We start from the raw sequence: 14210 nt of genomic DNA, 5'->3' as shown, positions 1-14210 counted from the left end.
CTTTTTATATAGTTTATGCAATGATTAAGCTCATAGATTTTTATTCAGATTTTCAGAAAGTGTTACACTTTAATTATTTTCAATAAATTTTTTATTGTTGAAAAATAAAAATAAAAGTAAAAGTTTGTATTAATAATTAATGTGACTTTTTTCTTAAGAAGAAATAACAATATATTATATATTATAGTATGCTTCTATATGGTACGTAGTCTCCAAGTATATTTTTCCAATCATGTCTTACCAATTTATAGACACTTCACTTACACACCTCTCAATTTTTTTCAAAAATTAAAATAAATAAATTGTGTAAAATGTTCTTTCCAAAAAATAAAAATAATAAAAATCTTGAATAAAATTATGCAAAATTTTATAATCCAATTTTGGGTTGGTTAATTTTTCGAGTTTGGAAGTTGTTAACAAGGATTAAAACAATTAACAAGTCTTAGCAAAAATTAAAATGGGATAATTTCAAAAAAAAAATAATACAAAAACAACAAAAAAAAAAATACAAAAATACGGTTTGTATGTAATTTCTAACATTTTTAACAGTTTTACAGTTTTTTACATTTTATTTATATAAAATATGGTTTTTATGTATTTTTATGTTGTACTATTGTTATTTGTTATTAATTTTTTGTTATTTATAAATTATTTTTTATGTTATTTTCTTGTTACTTTCATATGATTTTCTTGTTACTTTTATGTTGTTTTCTTGTGTTTTTATCAAATACCGTAAAAATGTGAAAAAAAAAATAACTTTAAACGTATAAATATAAAAATTTTACAAAAAATAATGTTCTATGTAATTATTTTCGAGCCTTTATTAAAATAATGTGTAATAATTATAAAAGTTATTGAGAAATTATATGTATTTTTCAAAGAAAAAAAACTTTTTTTTTTCTTCTGGGCCCTCGATTGAGTGGGTCCTAGACGCTGTAGAATAAGGTTCGGCCAGACACTCTTGTAACGTCCCCGCTTTAAGCTTCCATTGGGTCCTTATACCTACGGAATGAATGGCTCTTATACACGAGTAAGTCACTCTGGCTGCTTCATGGACTGATGACTGACCCTACAGACCAATACAAGTGTTTCCAGCGTGCTTTATCCTCGCTCACACGCTTCCTGGGAAAACTTCCCAGGAAGTCACCCATCCTAAAATTGCTCCAGGTCAAGCACGCTTAACTGTGGAGTTTTTTCGTGATGGACTACTGAAAAACAAGATGCACCTTGTTGATATAGATAGTACCAATCAATCCATTTAAGCTCTCTTAAACTGTGTAGTCCCATACCTACACAGTCTCAGAATCATCCCACTTGACCTTCCCCAGGCGATGTGGGATTGCACAGCTTACCCGGTATTTCCCCTTACGGATCACGGGACTACTGACTGTCACAATCACCCCCCCCCTTACGGGGTCCGACGTCCTCGTCGACCACACTTCCGGCTGGGTCAAGGCTCTGATATCATTTGTAACGTCCTCGCTTCAAGCCTCCATTGGGTCCTTACACCCACGGAATGAATGGCTCTTATACACGAGTAAGTCACTCAGGCTGCTTCATGGACTGATGACTGACCCTACAGACCAACACAAGTGTTTCCAGCATGCTTTGTCCTCACTCACACGCTTCCTGGGAAAACTTCCCAGGAGGTCACCCATCCTAAATTGCTCCAGGTCAAGCATGCATAACTGTGGAGTTTTTTCGTGATGGGCTACCGAAAAACAAGATGCACCTTGTTGATATAGGTAGTACCAATCAATCCATTTAAGCTCTCTTAAACTGTGTAGTCCCATACCTACACAGTCTCAGAATCATCCCACTTGACCTTCCCCAGGCGATGTGGGATTGCACAGCTTACCCGGTATTTCCCCTTACGGATCACGGGACTACTGACTGTCACAACTCTGCTTGTAAATTTTAATGATTCTTTTTAAAAAAATAAAAATAAAACATATATAATAAAATAATTTTTTTTTTTTTTGAGAAATATATAATAAAATAAATTTGATGTTCAATAATAACGCTTTAATGTTATAAATTAATTTTTAACAATTTCATCAACACTAAAATAAATGAACTTTTCTTTGTTTCTTGTCTAATATCATTATATCTATATGGTAAAAACAAGATTTAAATGTTGACAAACTTAAGAGTTGTAAAGAAATTTATGATTACAAGAAGAATATATGATAATAAATTATTTAATAAAGTTAATTATGATTAAGCTTCATTTTGTAATCTTAAAAAATGGAAAGTGAAATCTTTATTTTCTTTTTAAAATACTTTTCAACTTTAAATCATTCTATACCAAAGTTGAAGTGACTTATTGTGCATGTTCTAGTTGAGTACATAATTATTAAGGTTTGAATTTATTGGTTAACTTTCATATTAAGATCAAATAAACTACAAATAATTTTAACAAAAATATAAAATTACTAAATATATATGATAATATTAAAAATTCCAAAAAGTTTTCATTACTTAGTACATTATAATTGCACATTAGCACATGATATAAAGAAACTTTCTTTTTTATCTTTTAACTATAGAATTATCATTTTTGTTCCTATTGTAGGAGTGTCTTTTATTTTCAATGCATACATAATTAAATTACATCCCTAATATGACATCGTATATTATAGAATAATTAGCTTTTTTAGTCCCTGTACTTATGACACTATACTATGATGCCCCTTAATTTATAAGTGTAGTTAAAAATACCCCCTAAAATATATCAGTTGGAATAGTATAATCCTTCTATTTAATTCTGTTAAAATTGACTAAAGTTAACTGTTAAATTAATAATGTGGCATTATACATAGATAGTAGTTGAAAAATTATATACCATTAGGAAAATAAATTACAAGTCATAAAAATTACAATCACAGGAAAAAAAAAAATGAAAAATAACATCCCAAAAATTAGAATATCATTACCTTAATTTTCCAAAAATCCCATGTTCTTTCTAGTGATATCCATCTCTTCAAATACTGTAGAATCCTAATTTTACACCTTTTCTAATTTGAACTGCTAAAAAACGATTGGAATTATTTTAATAAAATTATTTTTATTAAATTTTTTTAAAAGGTTATGAAATCATTTTTTAATCATCTTTCATTGTCAGTTATTATGCCACCTCATAGTCAATTTTCCCTTTAAAAAGAGATGAAATTACTACTCTATCCTTTGTTATAATACGGTATTTTTAAACAAAATAAACAGAAGGACTAAATGTATGCATATAAAATTATACAAGGACTATTTGTAACAAGCTGAATAGATTAAGGGGCATAATAGTATAGTGTCATAAGTACAGGGGGTAAAAAAGATAATTATTCTATATTATAATTATATTAGAAATTTATCTTATTTAAAAAATAATAATAATTTTAGTACATAAAATTAAATTCAAATATAACCCATTATAAGTAGGATCGGTCTTAAGATATGTGGGGTCTAAGACAAAATTAAATTTTAGGATTCTGATATATAGTTTAATTATTTTCAAATCAATAATTTTAATACTTTGGTGTAATTGTAAAGTTTTTTGACTGTATTTGTTGTACATTCTTATTATTTAATATTCTATCTATATTCTAACAATTTTCTTTTGCACAATTTTAAAATCTTGAGTATTCAGGGACCTGAGATGCACGTCTAGCTCGCTACCTATAGAGTCAGCTATGATTATAACTACAATATAATTATATAAAAAAAAATTAATTATTGTTGAAAATAAAAATGTCCCTTCAAAATAAACAAAAATATGTCTAATATATATATATATGGAAGAGGTTTCAATGGTTACATTTTTATTCTAACCATCATGGTTATATTTTTTTAAGCCATTGGATTACTATTAAATGGTTGTGATTAATTTGAAAACTAAATAAAAATAAATAATAAATAACTTGTAACCTGAAAGTAACCTAATCATTTATTTCCTTATAAAACTTTAATTAAGATTAATTATATTTTAAAATTAAATTAATTATAATTATTAATTAATTTTTTGCAATTTATTACTATATAAGGATTTTTTAGCAATTTATTTTCTTATACTTAAATTATTTAAAATTTTATAGCAAAACTTTTTATAATTTAAAATTATACACATACAATTTCATAATTTAAATTTTATTATACTTGTAATCTTAATTTTAAATTATTACACTTAATTATTTAATTTTTTATTCAAATATTTAAAAAGTAAAAAATGAAATAAGTTGAAGGATTTTTTAGAAAAAAAAAATAGCTGCACTTGTTATTGATTGATTAGCTTGATGCCTCATACTTAGGTGGCGTTTGGTTGGAGGTAATGAAATGGAATGGAATGGAAAGAAAATAATTTTCATTCCATTCCTTTGTTTGGTTGCATTTTAAAGTATTAGAATGACATTCCAATAGAATGCTCTTTCCACCATTTTGGTGGAATGGCTATTCCATTTTAAAAAGAAAGGAATGACCATTCAAATGTAACAAGAAAAAAAATTTAATTATTTTTTTATCAATTTTTTTTATGCATTTTAAATTTTATTCCATTCCATTCCTATTTCTATTCCCATTCCCATTCCTATTATATTTTCATTCCTCCCAACCAAACGCCTCCTTAGTTCATATAATTGTAACAAAATAATTAAATATTACTTAAAAATAATTAATTATTTAAAAATTTATTATAAGAAGAGAATTTTAATTTGTGTCAAAAGAAGTTTAATTTTTGTAAAAATAAATAAATTTTATTGTAAATATTATAATTAAATGGCTTAATTATTAAAATAATTCAAGTAAGGATTTAAATATAAACATTAATTGCTAAAAGAGGTCTTGTTAAATATTTAATTAATTATTTTAAGAAAATAGTTAATTATAATTAAATAATTCTAAAAAAGGAATGTCTACTATTTAATTAATTATTTTAAGAAAATAGTTAATTATAATTAATTAAATCTAAAACAGGAAAGTCTACCTATTAGTAACCTGCTATTACAGGTTAAAGGAAAAATGTAACCATATGGTTACAATAAAAATGTAACCATATGGTTACAATAAAAATGTAACCATTGAATAGTCACCCATATATATATACACATTATCCAAAGTAATTAATGAAAGAAATCTATTAATTGACATTGTATCAAAATTGAAGATTTTGTGACATGGACCACATTTAAGAAAATATTCGGGCCCTTTACGCTTTAGCTGATAAATATTGGTCACTTTCACATTTTCAATTTTGTCAACTTTTTTTTGTACCAAAACAAAAAAAAATTGTCATAAATTTTAACTAAATCAATTGTAATATGTATCGTTTTACAACAATTATAATAGTAGAATAAATAGGATTTGTCTCCTTTAAATATGACTAATTTTGTTTTTTTGAACTTTTTTTTTTGTTGCAAAAATTTTAGTTGAATTATAAAAAAGTTACTTAGTAATTTTTCCCTCCGAACTTTGACATGTACCAAATGATGCCCCATGAATAATTTTTGCCATTAAAAATTTCCCCTAAACTATTGAGATTGTTAGATTTAAGGACTTTTGTCTAATTTTAGTAAAAAAATTCTAACATGGATGAAAGTTTAAGGGGCATGATTTAGTACATATCAAAATTTAAGAGGCATGATTTGGTAGATATCAAAGGCTGGGAAGCATAGCTTAGGATATAAACAATCACTAAAATAGTAAAATTAAATGAAATTAGACAAAAATCCTTAAATCTAACAATCTCAATAGTTCGGGGGAAAATTTTAATGGCCAAAAAAGTTCAGGGGGCACGATTTGGCACATGTCAAAGTTCAAGGGAAAAATTACTAATTAGCCTTAATAAAATTGTTTGAATTGGACATTATACTAATTTTTTAAAACAATTTGTTGATGAAGCATTAACGGCAGGGCTGACCCTAAGCTAAGGCAATGTTTATGACCTACCTACGTTAGGGGACCAAACAAAAAAATATCTTTCAAAAATGTACATATTTTTTAATAAACTTTTAAAAATATTATTTATTCTTGTAATAAGGGTCTATTTTTTTCCTAAGGTCCAATTTAACTCAGGGCAGGCCCTAATTAAACGTGATATTAATATGACTTAGTTCAAGAGTTTAAATAAAAAATAAATGCATAAATAATAATATAATAATAAATTATGAGAATATATATGAATTACTAGAGTTGGTATTTGTATATTTAATGTTAATAAATTAAATTTCAAGTTGTTAAATAGACTTTTGTACTGTAATTATAGTTGTAACTCATGCCCACATAAGCAAATTATTTTAAAAAATGAGCGTAATATAACTGAAGTGAGATATATGCAACGATTTTTATAATTGAGGAAGAATTTTTACAAAAAGTAAAATAAAGGACAAAACTCTACACAAATCATAATTGAGGAGGAAAAATCATATTTATTCTTATTTATATATAGGATAGATACTATTTTGAACCCCGTATTTTACAAAAGTTATCAATTGGACCTTCTGTTTTGTTAAATGACAAAATACACCTTGTCTTTTTTTAAAATGATCCAAACAGGACCCTGAATTAATTTTTTTTTTGTCAAAATAAAACTTAATAATAATCTGATTTAGAGTTGTTATGGCAAAACTTGTTACATTTTTTATACGTGTTCATGTTAGAAATTGTTTTCAAGTTGATTTTATTAAAAAATAAAATTGTCGAAAATTGAGCTCAATGTCTTATTTTTACAATTTTAGAAAATATAGGATCTATTTGTCATTTAACAAAACAGATGGTCCAATTATTAACTTTTACAAAACACAAGATCTAAAATAATATTTACCCTTATATATGGATTGAATAATAATAAAACTATAGCTAACTCTTTGCTGATAGTCTACATAATTTCTTGTATTTTCATTTCTTCCTTTATCGAATATTCTCGTTTGTAATCTTATGAGATCTTTTTACTTATTTTTAACAAATTAATAACAATAATTTGTAAACAAGGGTGGCAGTTATTGACTAATGAAGGGATGGGTTTTAGGGATCTTCGAGACTATAATCTTTCTTTCCTTAGTAAACAAGTGTGGCGGTTATTGACTAATGAAGACTCCTTGGTAAGCAAGATTTACAAAGCTCGGTATTATCCTTCAGGTAGTTTTTTTAATGCTACTTTGGGACAAAACCCAAGCTTTATTTGGAAGAGTATTTTGGAAGCACAAGGGCTAGTCAAGGCTGGTGTAAGAAAGTCTATTGGCAATGGAGATAATGTAAGTATTTTGTTGGATCCATGGCTTCCTGACCCTTCTAATCCTTTTGTCTTATCTGATCATCCTGGCTTAGTGAATCAAAATGTTTTTAGCTTATTCTCGATGCAATCTAAGAGCTGGGACCATGATGTTATCAATGATCTATTTCATGAAGGGATAAGAATCTTGTGCTGTCAATACAATTGAGTGTACATGCTACGGCTGATAGGTGGTGTTGGAATGAAGAAACCAATGGCCTTTACACTGTCAAGAGTGCATACCGACTGCTACAGCAGGATTCTGGTGCGCATGTTTCGGTTGAAGATCAAAAAATGTTCAAGGCTATATGGCAGTTGGAAGTTCCTCTGAAAGTGCAGCATTTCTTGTGGCGTGTGCTAGTTGGTTGCCTCCCAACAAAGGTTCAACTCAGCACCAAAAAGGTTAATGTTGATTTGTATTGTCCATTTTGTAATCTGGCTGTGGAAACTATCACTCATATCCTGCTCGAGTATCGATTTGCAAGAAGCTGCTGGTGCGTCTCCATAGTTCCGACTGGTGTGGATAGTGGCGGCTTCAACAGATGGTTTTCTGCATCAACTGTGCAACAATCGACTGTTGTGGTTAATGAAGCAACGTGTGTCAATTGGAAGATATGGTCTGTTCGTAATGAGCTTCTATGGAATAAAAAAAACTTGTTCTGTTATGGATGTGGTTCGATCGGCTAGGATAGTGCTTAACCAATATTGTACTGCTCAAATTCAAAAGACGGGGGGCATTGTTGATTGATGATATCAATAATGTAGATGAGCGGTGGAAGAAACCAAATTCTCACATGGTTAAGATTAATGTTGATGGGGCTATTTTTCAGGAACAAAACAAGTTTGGCTTTGGGTGTGTGGCCCGTGATACGAATGGAATGCTCCTTGAAGCTATTTCTGCCTCTCGGTTTGGGGTGGTTAAACCCGAAATTGCTGAGATAATTGACATTAAGGAAGCCTTGAGTTGGATAGAAAGAAAACAATGGTCCAGTGTAGTAATAGAAACTGATGCTTTGGTGGTGGTGCAAGCTATTAATAGCTCAATTTTAATGCCTTATCAGTATGGATTACTTATTGGGGATTGTCGGGCTTTACTTTCGTCTTTGAATAATGTTTCTTTAAAATTTGTTAAACAATCTACAAATAGGGCTGCTCATTGTCTTGCTAGAGAGTTTTGTTTTTCGTCAGATTGTGTTTTTAATCAGCATAATGTCTCTGCTGGTTTCAAGTCTATTGTAATGGCTGAAAGTGTTTAAATAAAATTTTTACTTTGACTCAAAAAAAAAAAAAATAACAATAATTTGTAAAATTTTATCCTCATTTTAAATTTTATACTATTATTAGTGTAATTTTTTTTAATAATTATTAGTATAATTAAATTTTAACTTTTAATTTTAATAACTATATTATTCAAAATTGTTAATTATTGGATAGACATTTACTAGAGTCAAATAAAAATACAAGCAAACTATATTTTAGGGAAATTTGCGGCAAAAATCTCCTAAAAGTTGACTTTCATGCAGATTAGTCCCCAACCTCAAAAAATAACAACAATAGTCCTCAAGGTCATGTTTTTTCTAAGTCCGTTGATACCCAGTTTGACAGTCATGTTAAGTACTGGCAAGAATGCCACGTGTTGAAGTATTATTAGTCCAAATATTAATTTTAATTAAAAATAAATAAAAATTTTAATATTATTTTTTATTTTCTTATTTTTTTTCTTCACTGTTTGTGTTTATCCTTCTTCTTCTTCATGGGGCACAATTCCAATCCATCCATGGCCATGGAAAACACAACAACTGAGAGGCCCAAGAACATGTTGCTCACTGCCCCTCCCGATCTCCTCAACCAGCCGCCTATTTTTTTTTTTTTCAATCTCTATGCTCATCACCTTATCTCTTTCTCCCCCTTCCACCATCATTGATTTAAAATCCAGAAATGGAGATTGGCTCGTTGGGCTTCAAAAATGCCCACATCAGAGCCATGGCAAGGTGAGGCTCCGACGACGGGGTTGGCTACAGACAAGGCCCAAAGCTCATGGGGACAGAGAAAATCAGCATATCGGAGCTTGGGCTTTCACGAATCAAAGATGGTGGTGACTTGGGATCTCGCGAGTTTCCCTTAACGAGTTTTTCAATTTGAGTTTCATGAATTGAAGCTGCATATGGAGACCTGGATGATGGAGTTTCAGGCGACCTAGGGCGGTTGCGATCTGTAGATGGATGATGTGGTTTCGCCACTAAATTTGACGGGAGAAGGGTGGGTGGGGGTTGGGAGTCGGCGTGTGACTAGATGAAGAAGACGTCGATGGTGTGGCTGGATGAAAAGGATGTCGATGATGTGGCTGGGTAGAAGATGAATAAGGGTAAAAGAGAAAGAAAAAAAAAGGAAAAAAATATAATTTTTTATATAAAAATAATTATTTTTAATTATATAATTTTTTCTATATTTTTTTATAGAAAAAATTATATTTTTTTAGTTTGTTTTATTTTAAATTATTTTTAATTAAAATTAAAATTTAGACCAATAATAATTTAACACGTGTCATTCTTGCCAGTACTTAACGGGGCTGTCAAACTGGGTATTGACGGACTTGAAAAAAACATGACCTTGAGAACTATTGCCGCTATTTTTCGAAGTTGGGACTAATCTACATCAAAGTCAACTTTTGGAAAATTTTTGCTGCAAATTTCCTATATTTTATTTAGTTTTATTTTCCTTGTTACTACATGTGGAATTGTGGACCCATAACAACACACCTTTTCTTTTTGGACCTTTTTTTTTTAAAATAAATAAATAAATTCAAATTTGAAAATTCAAAAAGATGCCATTAATGTTGGTCACCTACTAGCTACGTCTTTTAACTCCGTTAACTCTACACATATTGCATTTTATGTCATGTCCTAGATTTTTAGCAAAAAATAAAATAAAATAATACATAATTGGCTTAAAATAATACTAATTTTAACCATTTTCATCTAAAATTATTTAAAGAGTCTCCAATGGTAGTATTCTTTAAGAGCAGCTTCAATGCTCTATATATTCACGTTGCTCATCAGCCTTTTGTCATTCTAAGAACAACAATCAAAATTGCTTAACCACTAAAAAGATTGTGCGAGCTGTTATAATTGCTATTTTCAAACAAAGTAAGTGAGTTATTTTTCTATAAAAAAGGTGTATTAATATAAGGCTTGTTCGGTAACCTTTATGTTTTTTATTTTTTTAAATTTCACTTAACAAAATCTTGTAATTTGTTCACAGTTTTTGATTAATTAATCAAAAAATTGATTATATAATTGTTACCGAACAATACCATAATATTTAAAATATTGAAAGTAATTTAATAATATATTAAATAATAAAGTGTGGGTCCATTCTCGTAATTTTTAAAATTGTTTAGCATTGAAGTAATTTTAAGAGTAAAGTGGTCAAAAATGATATGGATGAAAGAAAAAATAAAATATAATATTTTAAGATAATGTAGAAATTGTTGGCTATTTACACTCCAATGTATAGTATCCTTGACAAATGCTATAATTATGATCTCACATATTATTATTTAATATATATCCTATTTTTTAGCTACAATAACTTTTTAGCTTTAATTTTTTTATTAAAAAAATGAATAGCATCAATGCTACAACATAACATCCATTCAAATTTTTAAAATGACATCATTTTCTCTCTAATAGTATAGTATCTTAATATTTTACCATATACTATGTCCACCTCACCAAGCATCCTCTAAAATTTTATCATTGGAGATGCTCTTAGAATTTATAATCCCGAACTATAACTTATGCATTATTGTGTTGCCTTAACTTTTTAGCCCCTTAAAAATTATTCTTGAACTATTCAAAGTGTTGTAAATTAGTCACTCTGTTAAGTTTATCACATATAACAAATAAAAATGATGACATGACTACTTAGTCAGTTGCCGCGTCAATATCATGTCAATACCACGCTTGTAATTAATTTGAGAAAAATAATTTAAACTTTTTTTGGTTTAGTTTTGTGAAATTTTCTTGATCATTATTTTTTTAAATAATCATTAATTAATTTTTAGTTTAATGATTTTCTAAAAATATATAATTTTTTTTAAGTTAAAATATACATGTGGCGTTAATGTGACAATTAGGTAAGTAGTCATGTCATTATTTTTTTTTTCTACGTGTGACAAAATGACCAATTTACAATACTGCGAATAGTTCAAGGACTATGTAACGAGCTGAAAAATTCAAGGAGCACAATATAATGCATATGTCATAGTCATAATTCAAGAGGAAAAAATCTTAAATAACTTCTCATTATTATATCCCTTTAGGCTATGTTTGGTAGGAAGGATGGAAAGTAGAATTGAATGAATGAATATGAAGGACAGAGAATTACTACAAAAAAAAAAAAAAAACTATCTTTAGTAACAATTTTGTAGTCACAATATAATTTTTTTGTGACTAAATGTGGCTTTTAATCACAACAAAAAGTTACTTGTGACTAAAATATAGTATTTAGATACAAATTGTTACTAATTTAATTTTAGTTACAACAAGTATTGTGACAAAAAACTCATTTAATCATAACAAATTGTGATTTCTGTAACTAATATTTTTAGTCACGAACTTTTTAGTCGCAACATATGAATTATTATTTATAATTAGTCACAACTTTTTCATTTTTAGTCATAAGTTTTGTTGTGACTAAAAATGAGAATTTTTTGTAGTGAATATGAAGGATGGAGAAGAAAGTAGGTCTCCTCCTCTATATTGTTTAATATTAAAAGTGGAATTGAAATGATAGAATGTAAATTAATTACTAAAATTACAATATTATCATTTCTAATATAATTATTTATTATTTATTTAAGAATAAATATAATATTAAATATATATTTTTTGTTTTGTTCTTAAACCCCCGCTTTAAGAAGGATTGAAAATTTTAAGTTTGGAGAAAAAAATCTCCCTCTACCTTTCCTTTCCTCGTTCTTTTTTGCCAAACAATTGATTTCACATATTCCTTCATCTTTTTCCTTCCATCCATCTCATTCCACTATTTTCTACCTTACCAAACACAGTGTTAGAAAAATTCTATGGGGTGCTATAAAAAGTTGCACCGATACATCCTTATCCTTTTTGGCATCTAAGAAATTTTTTTTAGTCCATTTTTTTGTATTCCTGTATGTTATAATTATTTAAGACATTCTATAAAATTAAAAAAAAAAAATTAATGTTCTAATCGAAAACAACGTTTAAATTATTTATTACACGCGTACCTCTTTTATTTTATATGCGTGTAAAATAAAATTATTTAAATATAACATTTTATATTATAAATTATTCTGAGTTTTTTAAAATTTTATAAAATGTCTTAACTTAATTTTAAGTAAGCAAACAAGCAAGCACAAATCGGCCACTTATGAAGGTTAGCAGGGATTATAGGTCTAAGAAAAAAGTTATACATAATTATTTTTAATTTGTCTCTGTAATTAATCTTCTTATAATTTATTTATCTCCCAATATTTAGTTTTTCCATTGTACAAATTATAAATGTGAAATGGTTTGTTATTTTATTTGAACATTAATTAGTTCATGATGATAATATTGAAATAAAACACTAACTTACCTAATATGTGAGTCTTACATAATATAATAATATATTTTTTTTAAAATATAAATTTTAATTTTTTTAAAAGATATAATTTTAATTTTGATCCTTGTCAATTCTCTAAAAAGTTTGTTTTTATACAATTTTAGTTTAAAATAGAGTTTGCAAATTAATATTAAATTTTTCATTACACATTTTTTACGAAAACTAAAAACTCCCAAAAGAAAAGTCTACTATGAAACTTATAAACTCACAATCTTTAGCTTTCATTTAAATAAATAAATATATATATGATAACTAAGTAAACAAGAAACATATATTTTAAATAAAAATAATAATATTTAAATAGGTGGCATGTGACCAATTATTTGGATAATGCTTGGTCCAAATAACAATCATCAAAAATAAAATAAAAAACCTATTAAGAACAAAATCTAATGGTGACATTTAGATATATTCATATTTATTAACTTAAATATAAATCAAATGTCCATTAAAAAATATTACTTTAAATAAAATATTCAATATAATTATAATAAAAGTAAGATAGTCACAAGATTATTCTTATTAATTCATTTTCTTTGAAGGAATGTCTTGAATTTGATGCATACTTAATCTTTGGTTCAATTATATTTACTTAAATTTTTTTAATATGAGAGATAAATATATTTTTTTTTTTGTTATTGATAGTGAAACTATATTTGAACTTTTACAAGTATTAAGATAAATACTCATTGAGAAAAGACTCAATCAGAGCACAATTTTAATTCCCATTAACTTAAGATCTTGAACAACACTAGTAATACAAGGATGCCCACGAAAGAGTAAGTCACAATCTTAAGAATTCAAACATCATTTTTAAAAGAGATATTAACGACAAAATTACTTAAATTTTATAATTAGTGATACTTAACCATATAAACTGATATTTTAGTGGTAAAACCTTTCAAACCTCACTTATGTTAGCTATTTATTCATTCCATTTAAAAGGCTCTGTTAAGTGTTACGGTGAATATGCCACAATGCACACAAGTGTACACGTGGTAAATTTTTAGTAGAGAATATTGGTAGAAAAACTACTTGGCATTTATGATTAGTGACACTTAACCACATAAACCAATTTTTTAGTGGTAAAACCCTTCAAACCTCAATTCTATAAGCTATTTATCCATTTCGTTCAAAATGTTGTGTTAAGTGCTCTGAGATTAAAACCATTAGATCTCCCTTTCCTCCATTCTTTCGTCTTCTCCTGTGACAAACCTACCAGACCACGATGAATCCAGGGATGAACCATCGAACCCAGCAAATCCCTCCAATTGTGATGGTATCGACAAAGAGTTGTGGGAGAGAGAGAATT

Source organism: Cannabis sativa, chromosome X, assembly GCF_029168945.1.
Source record: "Cannabis sativa cultivar Pink pepper isolate KNU-18-1 chromosome X, ASM2916894v1, whole genome shotgun sequence".
NCBI lineage: Eukaryota > Viridiplantae > Streptophyta > Magnoliopsida > Rosales > Cannabaceae > Cannabis > Cannabis sativa.
The sequence above is the reverse complement of the archived record's forward strand: the minus strand, read 5'-3'. Positions refer to the sequence as shown.